The sequence below is a fragment of the Andrena cerasifolii genome, chromosome 15 (assembly GCF_050908995.1).
Source record: "Andrena cerasifolii isolate SP2316 chromosome 15, iyAndCera1_principal, whole genome shotgun sequence".
NCBI classification, from domain to species: domain Eukaryota; kingdom Metazoa; phylum Arthropoda; class Insecta; order Hymenoptera; family Andrenidae; genus Andrena; species Andrena cerasifolii.
The window spans coordinates 7,794,763-7,810,662 of NC_135132.1; the positions used below are offsets into that span (position 1 = coordinate 7,794,763).

The following is a 15,900-nucleotide window of genomic DNA, read 5'->3' on the forward strand; positions in this document are numbered from 1 at the left end:
ATGCAACTTTGTGTCCAGGTAGAATAGTTCATCCGTAACGCAAACGTATTTTTTGTTGGTGCCATAGAACTGTTTCGTGGGGGTGAAATCACCCCTCGAAGAAAATGTAGAATTTTCTTCCTCGTGGAATATCTCGAGAACGGTGAGAGATATCGAAAATCAGTTTAAACAAAAGTTGCATCTGTTTTTTATATCTACAAACCTGCGTAAAAATAATTATCGAAAAAGTCATACTTTTCAAGTTACCCCCACCAACAATCCTGAATTTGAGATTTATTTTTACGCAGTTTTGCAGATATAAAGAAAAGATTCAACTTTTGTTTAAACTTCTTTTCGATATCTCTCACCCTTCTAGAGATATTCCAGGAAATAAAAAATTCTACATTTTTCCGAGGGTTGATTTCACCCCCTAAAATGTCGCCAACAAAAATGCGTTTGTGTTACTGATAAACTACTCTAATTGCACGCAAAGTTGCATAATTTTCTGAAATTTTGGGTTGCCTAAATTCTCTTGCGAGAATCGTGGGTTGTGTAAAGTTGAAAAATTGATGTCCAAGTGTGATAATAGGATATTTAAGTATTCATTTGATGGTCAGTTGGCAAAGTGTGTGTGGCTGTTTCAGTGTGTTTGGGGTTCGCGCACATGTTTGAATTGTTAAAATTAGACGGGAAGAAATGAAAATACATAAGATGGTGGCCCAAGGTTACGAGGAATCGCGGAAAGTCTGAATCGCTGGTGGTCACTGGCGTGTGATTGAAAACTTAGGTGGGAAGCATTGGGTTTGCTCTTTTCCCCTTTTTCTTTGGTGGAGATTGTGGCCTTCTTTGTAGTGGGCTCTCAGAGGAGGCTTCCAAATATATTTTGATAGATAGAGACATTGAAATTTATTAAAAGCATCGTGTTGCCTTGTTGGACGACAGAGATGCGCGGTAATTGGGCGGTAATGTAATTCTGCTTGTTTGGCCTTCAGCTGCAATTTCCTTCAATTTATCTTCAGGGAGTAGTTGCGGAATTTTCGAAAGATACTGCGAGTTTCAGTAATATTCATTTCCGTTTGCTCTTCTTTTCCCTCGTTAAAGTTATGTTATAATTTTTTATACTTCTGTAATTTTTAGATCCTTGAAAAATTTTCATTAAGGGACTTTGCAATGTTTCGCAAATATTAAATTTTTATTTCAGGAATTTGTATTTTTCTTCCAACGATTTCTATATTCTTCCACTAATCTTCTGAAAGAAATCCTACAATTCTAGAAAAATTATTCTCAATTTATATCGACATTTTTTACATACTGCAACTCTTCTGCTTTGAAATCTCTTCAATTTCTACAAATGTAATTCCTAAATTTTTGAAAAAGTACCATCTTCCACATTTAGTTCAATAATTCTTCCCTTCAAAATTCCAGTCCCCCCCCAAGAAACATAATTTCCTCCAATTTCCTTTTCCAAAATGCTTCCATAAAGCCTTAAATTAAAAAAAGAAGCTTACACAATTATTGCATCACCATCCAACGACCTGCTTCCCAAAATATGAACTTGAAATGCATAAAAAAATTCCAATTTCCTTCAGTTCCTCCCATAAGTAGTCCCATAGGTACTATGTCTTTCAGATACTCCTACGACTCCACTCCCAAGGGGGGCAGGTTCCTCAGGCAGCCTTCCCAAATGCAGACACGACGTGCTCAGAAGCGCGAACCACTCGGAATAATAAAATTTATAGCAGTTATATCAGACGAATAACAGGTGGATGAAAATGATGCGCGGCAGCAAGTGGCGGCAAGTGTTGGCCGTCACACGAAAATAGTGATATTGTAATTAGCATTGTGTACTGGTGGTGCACGCGTCCGCCGCGGGATTCCATTTGGCACGGCCTTCGTCGCAACATGCAGCTTCTAAATTTATTCCTTTGGTCCTTCCAGAAACGCGGGAAAGAATATCCGCTCCTAAATCATGTGATTTTGGACAGTTGCAAAGGAGATGCTACGTCTCCTCGACTTCATTGATGGAATGGCTAAAATACTTCACACTAAGTAGTCCAAGTAGTCTAATATGGGGATCAGGTGAAGTGTTGTAAATCGATTTCAACTAAACTTTGAAGTTATATAGAAAACTCTAAAGCTCTAAAGCTCTAAAGCTCTAAAGCTCTAAAGCTCTAAAGCTCTAAAGCTCTAAAGCTCTAAAGCTCTAAAGCTCTAAAGCTCTAAAGCTCTAAAGCTCCAAAGCTCTAAAGCTCCAAAGCTCCAAAGCTCCAAAGCTCCAAAGCTCCAAAGCTCCAAAGCTCCAAAGCTCCAAAGCTCCAAAGCTTCAAAGCTCCAAAGTTGCAAAGCTTCAAAGCTCCAAAGCTCCAAAGTTCCAAAGTTGCAAAGCTTCAAAGCTTCAAAGCTCCCAAGCTCTAAAGTTTCAAAGTTCCAAAGCTTCAAAGCTCCAAAGCTCCAAAGCTCTAAAGCTCTAAAACTCTAAAGTTTCAAAGTTCCAAAGCTTCAAAGCTCCAAAGCTCCAAAGCTCCAAAGCTCTAAAGCTCTAAAACTCTAAAGTTTCAAAGTTTCAAAGTTCCAAAGCTCCAAAGCTCCAAAGCTCCAAAGCTCCAAAGCTCTAAAGCTCTAAAACTCTAAAATTGAGATTTAGAAAAATTAAAAATGCCTTGAATGATAGATGTTTGTATGTTTCAATTGAAAGAAGTTTGTAATGTTGATTTAGAAAGATTGAAAATGGTTTTGAAAAAAGATGTTGGTGGGGGGAAATTTGAGTTTCTTGTGGGATTTGATATTATTATAGGTAATTTGAAAAAAGTAACGAATAAAGGTGTTTGGTCCCTTTTTTAGAGTATTGGTACCACTTAATAAAGTGTCAATCACTTTAAAAATAACTTGTCGTGATTTGATGCTATAATGTTTAAGCCGCGGGTGATTTAATCTAATATTAGTTTGATTGGAAGCAGATGGACACCGAGACGAGTGAAGAATTACGCTAGAGTTACGAAAACAAATTGATGCTCAAATGTTCTGACATATTGCCTGATAAAAATAGGAATTATTTCACGGTAGTGAAGCTCGTTATACAATTGTACAGGTTTTTCAGAAAAATTTCCAATGGTTGTCATGGAAGTCTACCACACTAATGTACTAACACCTTAAATGATTTAAAGCAAATACTTTTTGGATATAAAATTCTTAATATAAACTTTTTTACTATAAATTCTTCCTTGACAAAAACTAAAAGATTTCATAAGAAATAAAATGTGTTATACTTGCTATAATTGGATTGCAACTTTCAATTAGTTTAACATCCTGCTTTTTACATCAAACATGAATGAACTTTAAAATATTAATTAAAAACTTTACAGTAATTTTAATAAATATTATCCTGCAATGGTTTTCAAACACTTTGTCTCTATTCAGCTAAAGAAGATGGCAGCACTTATTGGATACCAGTGTTGCAAAGATATCATCTGAGTTTCGTTCAAGTTCCTCCAAAGTATTTGATGTGCGATTGGGTCCAGATGGCGTTGCACTACCTTTATGCCCATAAAATTACAATTTTGAAACAAAAACGAAAGCTGAGAGACCTGTTGCAACAATATTTTTACTTGCTGATTTCCCTGAAGAAATAAATCAATCTTCATCGATTTCACCAGTAAAATTTATCATGATTTGAATATTTTTAAAACTATAGGAGTTACACAATAATTCTTGCAAATAACCTAAAAATCGCATGGATTAATTTTCTTACACTCCAGTATTCAACTCCTTTTAATCCCAATTTCTTTCCGTCCTCATACCCAATATACTCCAAAGGGTTGACCAGTAAATCTACCGCTACCATTGGTGCACGATACAATAAAGTCACAATAATAAGAAAAATTAATAATAATATTCTGGAGCACGTATACGGCAGTTTCCTAATGTGAGGGACCTGTCGGACAAAATGGGGACGGCGCCTCATAAAATGGCGGTCCATTCGCGTCGCCATTCCACAATTTTTATGAGGCGAGTGAATTGGCCCGAGAAGTGGAATAAAATAAAATAAAGTAGCCCGGCTAGGAAACGTGGACTCAGGAATAGATACGATCGAGGTAGTCGTTCTCATTTCGTACATACTTGGCGTGAGAAGCAACTGTGCCTTTTGATATGGCGCCAGCCATAGTCGTAGCATCCGGGAACGCGACGGGCCTTAATTTAAATCCTTTCCTCCGGTTTTTCGAAAAACGCCGCGGTTCATCCAAGCTATCTTAGATCTTACAAATCGCCTGCTACGCAAAATTTCACAATTCACCGATCTTGGCACCCTGTGCTCCAAAGAATGAATTAAAATACCCTATGAGCTAATAAAACTGTAAACAACGACGGCAGCGCCATCTATGCCGGATTTTCTTGCCTTTACACCTCTTTTTTAATTAAGAAATTGAATAAAAAAAGGGGAGGCTCTTTGAGCTCTCTTTTAAAATAAGTTTCACGAGGGAACTCGGGAAGTTGTAGGGTGCAGTAGGTTTTTTGTAATATTTTTGGTATTTTCTTCCAAAATGCTGCTTATAGAAATTTTTTGCCGTCTTGTTAATGGGAATTGGCGTGTTAAGAGTAAGATAGTACCTCAGCTGTAAGGTGAATAAAAGGGTAGTTGTGAATGTAAATAGGGTGGATGTTAATTATAGTAGCAGGGAGCATGATCGATTAGTAATGTTCTGCCAAAGCGTCTCAAAATTCAGTGAGATTTCAGAAAACAAGCCGTCTCCGCTGCCATTTCGCCTCGTGAAATATAAATATGACACGCGGGAAACTCAGGCGTCGTATGCAGTTTCCAAACGAACCGCGAATGCCAGGAACTGTATCCCGCGATGTAAAGGGGATCTAGAAATAATGTACGATTCTTGGCGTGAAAAATGAGTGGAAGGATCCAGCTCGTCCATTACACTTTTGACAAATAAAAATTCGATCGGTCGCACAGGATGTTTTTCAAAGACGGTATTTAAGAGAGAATAATTTTGCAATCTGGTCGTGGTACCTTATTTTTTTTTTATTTATACTGATCTACATTGATAAAGAGGTTAGATATGTTACAGATTATTTGAAGTTTCGTGACATCTTAGCTACAGCTACTCCTCGGGGTTCCTCCTCTTTTGGAAAATATTCTGACTCTCAGGAGAAGTAAAATTCAACTACTGGCGGATGAAGGATTCTTTGGTGTAGGGAGGTTGGGGGAGGCTGGAGGTTTGGGAAGCTACCATTTTGTTCATGTCTACTGCAGAAAGGTTAAGTTTCAACCTTCAAGAATTGTCCCAAGTTCCTATAGGCTAGACAGATGCAGTAGAGGTTCCTTCGAGGGTCCTAGTCTGTGACGAATGATAACCCTGAGATATCTAAGGGCTTGCACTCCCAATTTGAACATTCTATTAGAACTAATATATCCTATTTTAGGTCCACATAGTGCTGGATCCTCTATTCCCAAGTCGTGCAACCCAGAAGAACCAATACATCCCATTTTTAGGCCCACATAGTTTTGGATCCTCTGTTCCCAAGTGGTGCCACCCAGAAGAATCAATATACCTCATTTTTAGGTCCACTGGATATTCTATTACCAAGTCGTGCCACCCAGAAGAACCAATAAATATGCCCCATTTTGGGTTCACATACTGCCGGATCCTCTATTCCCTTGTGGTGCCACCCAGAAGAATCAATATACCTCATTTTTAGGTCCACATAGAGCTGGATCCTCTATTACCAAGTCGTGCTACCCAAAAGAACCAATAAATACACCCCATTTTGGGTTCACATACTGCCGGATCCTCTATTCCCAAGTGGTGCCACCCAGAAAAATCAATACACCTCATTTTTAGGTCCACATAGAGGTGGATCCTCTATTCCCAAGTCGCGCCACCCAAAAGAATCAATATACCCCATTTTTGCTTCACATAAAAGCATATGAGCATATTCACATAAGAGCTACGGGTTTCACGATTCCCAACTCATACAATTCTCAAGAGCCAACACACCTCATTTCGGGCTCCCACACTTCTGGACATTCCCAGCATTGCGAGCACCAGCGTCCTCCACCTTCGCCCGAGGTCCCGCACCGTCCCCAATTCATAAAACCTGTCCCCCGACAGATCACTCTAATTACCAAGCGGCATCGAGCGCTGCCTGACCTCCCACACCGAATTTATACCGCAACGTGTCCGCGCAATCAAGGTTCCTCCGTGTCTCGAGCGGCCCTCGGCCGGCCTAAGTTTGCGCAACGGTCTCGCGGGAGTGTCCAGGGAGGTTTTCGCGCGGCCGAATCATTATGTCACGATAATGTAACAAGTTAGCGTGGAGCGGGCGGCGGGGAGGCAAGCCGGCGGGCAAATTGGCAGCCACCGAAGAAATATTAAATCGGCTATGCGGGAGATGCAGGGATATTTCGGCGGTCACCTTGAAAAATATTCGTCACCGCGCACGGTTGCGGCTACGCGAGAGGCTTCGGCCGGCCGCCTGCCCTCTCCGGCCCGCCTTTCTATTATCGGATCCGCTATCAGATATCATCATTATCGAGGGACACGTTTATTGCCACCGAAATACATCTTCGAGGATAAATTGTCGCGCGAGCGCGGCACTCGGGCCCTCGGGCAGCTCTGGGCCGCGCTTCATCACGCTTAACGAATGCGTTAATGAGCGATTAATGTCGCCGTAAAACGCCCGCGTGCGCGAGCCACGCCGTCGCGGCTCTAATTGCGTGAAACGCACTCGAGGAGCGATAAAATAGTGACGGATCGCCGTCCGACGGGCGGCGAATCGATCCTCGCTGCGTCGAGGGACCGGCTGGGAGACGCTCGACCGAATTTGGGAAACCTTGGGGGAGGAAAATGGAGGAAGGTCGGCCAGAAAATAGGTCTAGCCGTTTGGAAACGATCTTTGAGAAAGTCGAGGCTTCGAATGGGCGCTAATTGGGCGCTACAGCCGGAGCCACTTGTGGCGCGCTCTCCCCACCATGCCGGCCAGTCCCCCCTCCACACCGGCGCGCGGAGCGAAAGTGGGCGTGGCGCTGTACGCGAGTCGAAGTGGGGGAAGCCGTTCGGAGAGTTCTACTCCTTTGGTTGAGACTATAGTCGCTGAGGAGCGGCTATTTGAGCTGCAAAATAGTCGCTGGTTTTAGAGAGCGTCAGCTAGTATTTCTTGCATATAATTATCATGGAATAAAATTTATTTTACCGTAGAAACACTTCGTCCAACCCCCCTAGGTGTAATGCAAATGTTCTGAGAAATAATACCACCCGCAATTGAGATGCAATGGCACGAACTACTGTTGCGCCAGCCAATCGAATTACCAATTTACAAGCAGGAAGTCGCGATTAATTCCGCGAACGGCGTGCTGTAAACGGCTGCAATCGTAAAGCCAGGCGGCCGGGGCCTAATTAAACCAGGTGTTCCCGGCAACAAAGTGCGCGAAATTGTATCAAAATTAGGATGCTGACTGTGCCATCGGGAAAGGGGAATTGAAGATTGTCCAAGTAATATTGGCAGAAGTGGTTCGCGGTGAATAATGGTCCCCTATATTTAACCGTGCCCGAGCCGCGGTAAATACGAGGACAGAGCTTTCTTTGATGACGTCAGGCGGCCATTTTTCCCCGAAAAGACATTCCGCTCGAAGGAAGGCGAAGTGGATCATACGGAAATCAGGGGAACGCGGCTGAGCTCGCGGGTGGCGGACCTGGAATTCACGCATAAATCCTCCAGGACGATGAATTCGATGGATCAACCAAAATTCGATGGCGATTCGGGCCGCGTATTTCATCGTGATTGATAGGCGAACCGATAGTGGGACGTGTCGTAAATCTTGCAATAACTAACCCGGGTGGTGCAGCCGGGCTTTCGGTGACTTTTGTCAGTTTTTGGGTGGGCTTTTGTGGGCACAGAAGTATGGTCCTTTTAGGGGTGGTAGTATAGTTTGTTTTCTTCATCTAGAATTCTATTTTAGGCTTTAGAGTGGATGTTTGTTTATATCCATAGCGGGTTTCAGCAGCCCCTTTGTGATGCTTCAGTTAGAGTAGCCACTGTTTGTTCTTGTGACTACTATGGGCATAAATTGCATTCTGAATGGATTTAGTTAGTTCTTTTTTAAGTTGTACTGCTCCTAGAAGAAGTCATTTGTCATTTCTGTGTGATCTTGACCATGTGGCTTCTGGAGTTCACTACACTGGGTTCATCTGTTGCCTGGTTCTCTACTAGTGGAGTGGGATCAGTAGTAAGAAAGTATTTAAAGACACCGAAAAATTCGGGAATATATACATTATCTGACGAAATATGCGTGTATACAAATTGATGCCACATTAGCATGCCATGGAACTGGGAACTGTAAAGTTGTCAGGAAACAATGAAGAAAGCTTTTCAACACACTTCATCCAAAGATCAACACCGGACTGAAGGTGGTGTGCACAAAGTTCCAAGTGGTAATTTCTATAAATAGTCAGGCATAACGCTGTGAGCGATGGTGGTGAGTGATTTTGAATATATTTAGTGAAAATTAAAGTTCCCTGACGGCACCGAGTTACCATTTTGTGGTCATTTCTCCTACGCTTCGTCTTGATCGTAGCAAAAGGCTACCACTTGAAAATTATCTGAGTTTTGAACCATCATTTCCCAAATCAGTGGGTACACTGAAATTATATTAAAAAAAATAATAAAAATTTCATCTTTCCAAGGTCAGAGCCCGTGAAGACAGCAATCAAACATCCATCATCCCCCTAAAATTTGAAGAGTGCTACGAGACTGGAGTCCGATATACTGAATTCGATCGAAAGAATGGAAGTAGGGATATCTAGAATTTTCTTTATATCACCCCCGTTGGACCTTGTGTCATCAGCTAAAGTGTTGCATTTATTTTAAGAGGGACGAGTAAGTAAATATTGCGGCGTGGGTGGATGAGCAGGAAGAAAGCGAGCTCGAGGTTCTTCGCGAATTGTTTGCGTAGAAGACAAGCGTTGTCGCCAAGTGCTATATCTCGTGTTACCCCGAGATGCAGCCGGTGACTCACGGTAGCTTGCGAAACGCCTAATTCGCCAGCAGTCATTGTCTCGATTCTACTTTTAACGATCCGCGCGTAATACTCGAGCCGGTCCGTTTCAGACTATTGGGTGCCTGCGCGCTGGTTTCCACCTTGCCCGATTAATTCGACGCGGAGATTCGATTTTCTTTTCCTGATACTTAATTTAATCCCCAACCATTGCCGAGGAACTCTCAGCTGGCAGTGTATGCGTAGAATTTCACCAGTTTTGCGTAAATAATGTAGCTAACAATAGACGATGACTACCAGGTGAGTCGAGAATTTCCCAAATTCCTGAGGCCAATTTTAGAACTAAAAATTCGCAAAGTGGAGGAGGATTTGATGAATTGCACGGTGAATGAATTTCGGGGGATTCTGTGACATTGATTGGGATCGTGATATTATATAAAGTTGATGGGTAGTGGTAGGAGTAAGAATAGAGTAAACTGTAATGTTTCCTAGAGTGGCGGATCGTTAGCACCGCTCTGAAGTCTTCTTAATTAATCTCTCTCAATTGAGAACTCGATAGAGCCATTGCGCTGGTGCCAAACTGCTACATTTTATAAGTAGGTCGTTCACTTAAGTAAAACCATGGCATTAATCACGAGATCATTTATAGGCGGCGGGTGACCACAAAGTGAATGGCTGCTACCACTTATGGTCTTTCTGAGCTAAGGTGCTCCGCGAATGAGGCTCTTTTCGAATAGGGTCCTCCCGAATTAGGATTCGCCTAAACGAGGGGTCTTCTCAACTAGGGCCTTTCTCCACCACAGTTCTTCTCAACTAGAGTTTTCCTCAACTAGTTTTCATTCCCAATAGGGTCCTTCTCAACTAGGGTTCATCTTCACTAGGGTTAATTCTCAACTAGGGTTTATCTTCACTAGGCTTCTTCTCAACTAGGGTCTCCTCAACTAGGGTTCTCCTCAATTAGGGGTTTACTGAACTATGGTTCTTCTCAACTGGGGTTCCTCTCCACTAGGGTTCTTCTCAACTAGGGTACTCCTCGATTGAGGTTCCTATTCTCTCCACTAGGGTTCCACTAAAGTAAGGTTCCCCTCAACTGGATTTTTTCTCAACTAGGCTTCTCCTCCACTAGGTTTTTCTCCACTAGGGTTCTTCTCAATTAGGGTACTCCTCGACTGAGGTTCCTCTTCTCTCCACTAGGGTTCCACTAAAGTAAGGCTCCCCTCAACTGGGTTTTTTCTCAACTAGGCTTCTTCTCCACTAGGTTTTTCTCCACTAGGGTACTCCTCGACTGAGGTTCCTCTTCTCTCCACTAGGTTTCCACTAAAGTAAGGTTCCCCTCAACTGGGTTTTTTTCTCAACTAGGCTTCTTCTCCACTAGGTTCTTCTCAACTAGGGTCTTCCTTAACCAAGGCTTTTCTTAACTAGATTCCTCCTCAACCTAGGTCCTCCCACACTCAGATCTTCTCAACTAGGGTCTTCCTTAAACAAAAATTTTCACAAGTAGGCCCCCAAATAAGATTCTTCTCAACTAGGGTTGCTCTCACCCAGGGTCCTCCTCCACAAGGGTTCCCCTAATCCCAGGCCTCCCTAATCTAATGCCATCCTAACATAAAGTCCTCCTAACTCAAAGCTCCCTCACCTAAAATCCTCCAAAATAACGATCCCACTACCTTAAGGCCCCCCTAAACAACTCTAACCTCCAATTTACATCGAACCCAGACCTAACCTCTAACACATTCCCAAACCCATGATAATCGACAAAGACACCTGACCTCCAACCCAAGTGAAGCATAACCCGAGTCAACCTTAATCCCTCCCCGACTCAACCTAAACAGACCTAACCTCCAAAAGAAACCACAAACCATAAGAACAAACTAAAATACCCCATACCAAGAAACAGACCACTACTCTAATTCACACCTCCCCCCCAGACCCAAACCCCCTCCCAACGTTTCTCACCCTCTTCAATCGTTTTTCCTTCGATTCCCCGTTCCCCGTGGTTCGGGCTGAGTCACCGGGCGTGCAAGTGTCTCGAGGGCGTCTGCTAAGTCACATGCTAAATTTGGTTACCTTACCAACGGGATTGTATTACGCGCGTGGGCTTATTCTAATATCTCGGATGGCCGCGATGGCAACTAGGCCGTCCTCTCGCTATACTTATATCTGCTTCCCTGAGCACCGATGCTCAGCCTCGCCGCGACCAAGAGGAAATGCCTCGCTCGCCTGGCAAAATCTCACCCACCCTCTCCCCCCCCTTTTAAAGGCGGAACCCCACCAGGCGTCCTCAACCCGAGAGGGAGGGCGCGAAGAACATTAACAACGAACTTAATCGCTGTTTTTCATTCACCTTCATCGTGTTTGTAAACAGACGTCCTGACAGCTTATTTTTAAGTAGTACAACCCTACGATGGGACCGGCCAACGGTTCTCAGGGACGTTGCTCTGCACCTCTCGGGGGGGAAACGATTATTTTCCGGGGGAATGTCTTTCTGTCCGGCGTGCTGGAGGTTCCCGAGAGTATCGCTGGAAAGACGGCGGCTGTAGGCAGCAGAAGTGCTGATCGAAAGGTGCTCGGAATTTATGGAACAGGAGGACCGAGCTGGTGCTTTCAAGGGATTACCCGAAGAGGGTAGTGCGCAGAGTTTCTTCCGCGATCATGTAACACCCGCGGCAGGACGGAAATAATTTCAGGCTGCGAAGGGGAGTGAAGGAGAGACGGTCAAGTGGAACGAGTCAAGAATTTCTGCATTATGCACTGCACAAACTCAATCTAACGGCTACTAATAGCACTCTCCCCCTGCTTTCTGTGCCGTGCCACCTATCCCCGTGCTATCAGCTTAATTTCAACGCTGAAGATTCCCCCGGGGCAGTCGCAAAATCCCATTCATCCATCCTTCAAAAATCAATCGTCGTCTACGAATTAATTAAAAAAATAATAATTTCCACGATAAATTTTTCTCTCGAAATCCACCATCAGATTTACCCCAGAGTATTCCAGCAATTTCACAAGTCCATTTGGATAAAAATCCCTAGGGACATTCTAGAATGGAAGTTCAAACTTGTCTCGTTAAATTTGCAGGTTTCTATTTTTTTCGTTTTGGATTTTCGGAGTCTTCGCGTGGAGGAACGCGAGGATCGTGGAGGAACCGCGGAGGGATCTGAGTTGCACAGCGGATCAGCGTAGAGATCGTTGCACCTCCATGTTGAATATAAATAAAGCGGCTGCTTTTCGCGATCCCCTGAATTTTTAAACGTTTCCGCTTCACGACGACTTCCGTTACTTTCGACGCGAATATTTCCATCGCGATCGAACCGGCAGCCCATTCTCCGGAACGTAATTGGATCCTGGTGTCAATCACGGCGATAATGCTCCGCGCTCACGCGTCACGTGGCCCCCCCACTTCGCTTCGAATAATCTTCTAATAATATGTTTTACAATAACGTTTCAAGGGGGTGGAAATAGCATGTGATGGTAGATTTCGTTTGTAATGGCTGGTGGTTGTAATGCTCCGCTTCCGAAGGGGGAATTTTTGTTCTTTTTATTCGGGTTCGTTGACCCTAGACTTGCCTGGCGCACGTGAGAAAAGAGAGGCATAGTTGGGGGGAGTAAGTCCTGGAGAGGGGTGAATAGAAGGGGGTTTAATTTAGTGGAAAAAGATTTGGAGGAATTCTGCATTTGGCGTGGAAGGGAAATTGAGTTTGACCTGGGATTAGTGGTGGTTCAGTTTTGGAGCTGATGAATTTCTGCCCCAGCGATGCCTATATCGGGGGAAAGAGTGTAATCCTGATCAAGTTGGAAAAAGATATTTTAATGCGACGAGAGAATTCTTAGATGATTTAAGATTGAATGTGAATGGATAGAGAAGTTACATCTGACGTATCAGTAGCACTCAGCTAGCTTCAGCTCTGACGAACAGGTATCTCTGTTTAAAGTAACGGGTCCATTAAGCGGAGAGCCAGCTGTTGAGTGAGATACACAGAAAGAGCAATTTTAAAAAGAGAATTCCGATGAAACTTGTAAAGTCTATGTAAATCAGTGGAGATATTCAATTTAACGTGTGCAGTTCTAATTCTGGTGGAGGGATATGTATGTCCCTCTTAATTAAGTTAGGTCCCAGCATAAAGTCCTCCTCGAGTAAGGTCCTTCTAAACCAAGCTCTTTTTAAAATATGGTATTCCTAAGTTTAGATCTGCCTAAGGTAAGGTTTTCCTAAGCTAAGATTTTTCTAAGATAAGGTCTTCCCAAGTTTAGGTTTTCCTCAGTTTAAGTTTTCATAAGATAAGGTCTTCCCAAGTTTAGGTTTTCCTAAGTTTAAGTTTTGATAAGATAAGGTCTTCCCAAGTTTAGGTTTTCCTAAGTTTAAGTTTTCCTAAGGTCTTCCCAAGTTTAGGTTTTCCTAAGTTTAAGTTTTCCAAAGATAAGGTCCTCCCAAGTTTAGGTTTTCCTAAGTTTAAGTTTTCATAAGATAAGCTTTCCCTAAGTTTAGGTTTTCCTAAGCTAAGGATTTTCCAAAACTTAGTTTTTTCTAAGGTAAAGTTTTCCTAAGCTAAGATCTTCCTAAGTTTAGGGCTTCACATACTAATGTTTGCCTAAGTTAAGTTTTTCCTAATTTAAGGTTTTCCTAAGCTAAGGTTTCCCCAAGTTTAATTTTTCCTAAGTTTATGTTTTCTTAAGATAAGGTTTTCCAAAGTTTAAGTTTCCTAAATTGGGGTTTCCCTAAGATATTTTCCTAAGTTCATGTTTTTCTCAGGTAAGGTTTTCCTTAGCTAAGATTTCCCTAAGTTTAAGTTTTCCTCAACTAAGGCCTGGATAAGTTTAGGTCTCCCTAACTTTACATTTTCCCAAGCTAAACTTTTCCTAATCTATGATCCTCCTAAACTAAGGTCCTTCCAGCCCAAGTTCTTCTTTAACCAGCGTCCTCCTAAACTACAAACCCTCTTCATCCCAGATCTCCTCAAACCAAATTACCATAAAAATCCGTTAAACAAAAAAGCAACTCCATATCCTTCTTTCCCCCCAAAAATCAAATTTCTCCATCTACACAAAACACCTTTCCCGCCTTAAAACCCCCAATGTTTCCACTTTCTCAAAGACAAAAGCTCCAGGAAGCAACTCCACTACAATGGCTTATCTCCGCCAGCGATCTCTCCTTGCAGCATCCGCGTGGGCGTGCACAATCATATACTAGGAGCTTTTTACATAAAGCCACGTGCACGCGTGTAAGCCCTTCTAAAAATAGAAATTTGAGCAAGATTCTATTAATAGCAGATGAGTGTGTTCCCACAGCCGTGGGCCACGGCTCTCACTCGCTTATGCCCGTTAGTAACGACCGGCTTTTCGGAAGACCGCCCCTTCTTTCGTGCCTCCTACAGCCGTCTAACGAAAGAAACGGAATTCGATCCTTGCGCATCTCTACCCCAATTCGGATCGAAATAACCTGGAACCACGGTTCGAATTCGGAGCCCTGTCGATCCACCGTCCACCCCTCTTCCTTCGACCACACCAACGGCGACCAAAATGGCGACGGTGCTTCGCCCTTAAAAATCATCTACACCCACACCAACGATCTCAAGCCAATCACGACTTAGATATCTAACTGTTAAACTAACATTTACAGTATAACCATCCATTTAATATTTTTTTTTATAAAAATTTCAGCAACTTTCTGTCATGAAATTCGTCAATTAATTGTATCGTGGAGTCCATTTTTGGGGTACCTATATGCTCCCGATTTCAGGAGTTGTCACTGATCTTTCTAAGGGTGTCCACGTTGAGGAAGTGAGGTAACGCGGTGAGGGTGTTAATCTTAAAATTATTATGGTATCGTGTTGCCGTTTCTCGGCATCGCCATTAAGCCTCGGGAGCCGGTCCAAAATGTATGAGTAATAAATTTATTTCTGTGTTGTCTTCGGCTGGTTCATCGCTCAGAAAACACATTTACCTCTGTAGCACAATAATGCGCAAACGAAAGCCACAGTGCCGCTGCGATACAATTATGATTCACGGCAGTATCGGCAGAGCTCGGCCAGGACCATTAAGGGCGAAACAAAAGGGCCATCGATTCAACTATTTCGTTGAAACGCGAATGGAAAATTCGCAATTTAACAGATTACTGTATGTTTTAGCTCCTGGGCGTTTATACAGTCTATTAATTTCTTTCATTTTTATTTTTTTTTTTCGAAATTGTTTATTTGTGGACCAAAGTTTTTTAAACTCTTCTGCGAAACTGTGGAATTCGATGATTTATAAATAACTTCACACGCTGCCGACAAAAGTGGCGATTAAAGTTACCCAACTATTTTCTCCACGTTTTCTACTTCTCATTTTGAATTTTATACGCCAATTTTTCACGATCTCTCGTTCATTGCATTGGTAAAATTGCTTCTTTAAAAATTCAGCTTCGAAGTCTCATTGTATATTTTTTGGCATTTTTTAGAAGACCGTTTCTAGGATTATGAGAGAATTATTAGATAGTTTTAAATTTCCCAGATTCTCGTTGAAAAATTCTTGAATCTACGAATCCAGAACATATTCTCACAAAAATTCGCAATTTTCAGCCCTTTTTAACCCTTCGTGGTTACACAGGGTGTATCTTACCCCAAGAGCAATTTTCGAGTTAAAAAACCTTTACGACTTCCAAAGGGAAATTATCGCAAAAAATATTAAAAATCGCTTTTTCCCCCAACCGTGGAAAATCGCTCATTTTTTACTACAAATTTTATCATATAAAAATTTACACTTCTAGAAAAAGACTATTAGAAAAGTTAAAAGATTCAAAAATACGAAATTGGTAAATCAAAAAATAACGGCGGGGTACAGTGTACCCTGTGACCAATTTATGATTATAAACCAGTGCGATGCCCATGTTAAAACCAAAACCATCCCCCACAATTAATCATAAAAAAACCCTGGTCCTCCAAATG

General features: G+C 42.4%; 1 long non-coding RNA gene across 1 annotated transcript; it reads left to right on the forward strand.

Moving 5' to 3' along the window:
• Positions 1 to 528: 528 nt before the first annotated feature.
• Positions 529 to 3,708, forward strand: LOC143376873 (uncharacterized). Its single transcript, XR_013087183.1, has 3 exons — positions 529 to 766; positions 1,609 to 2,095; positions 3,397 to 3,708. It is a non-coding gene; the product is annotated as an uncharacterized LOC143376873 (long non-coding RNA).
• The last annotated feature ends 12,192 nt before the right edge of the window (positions 3,709 to 15,900 follow it).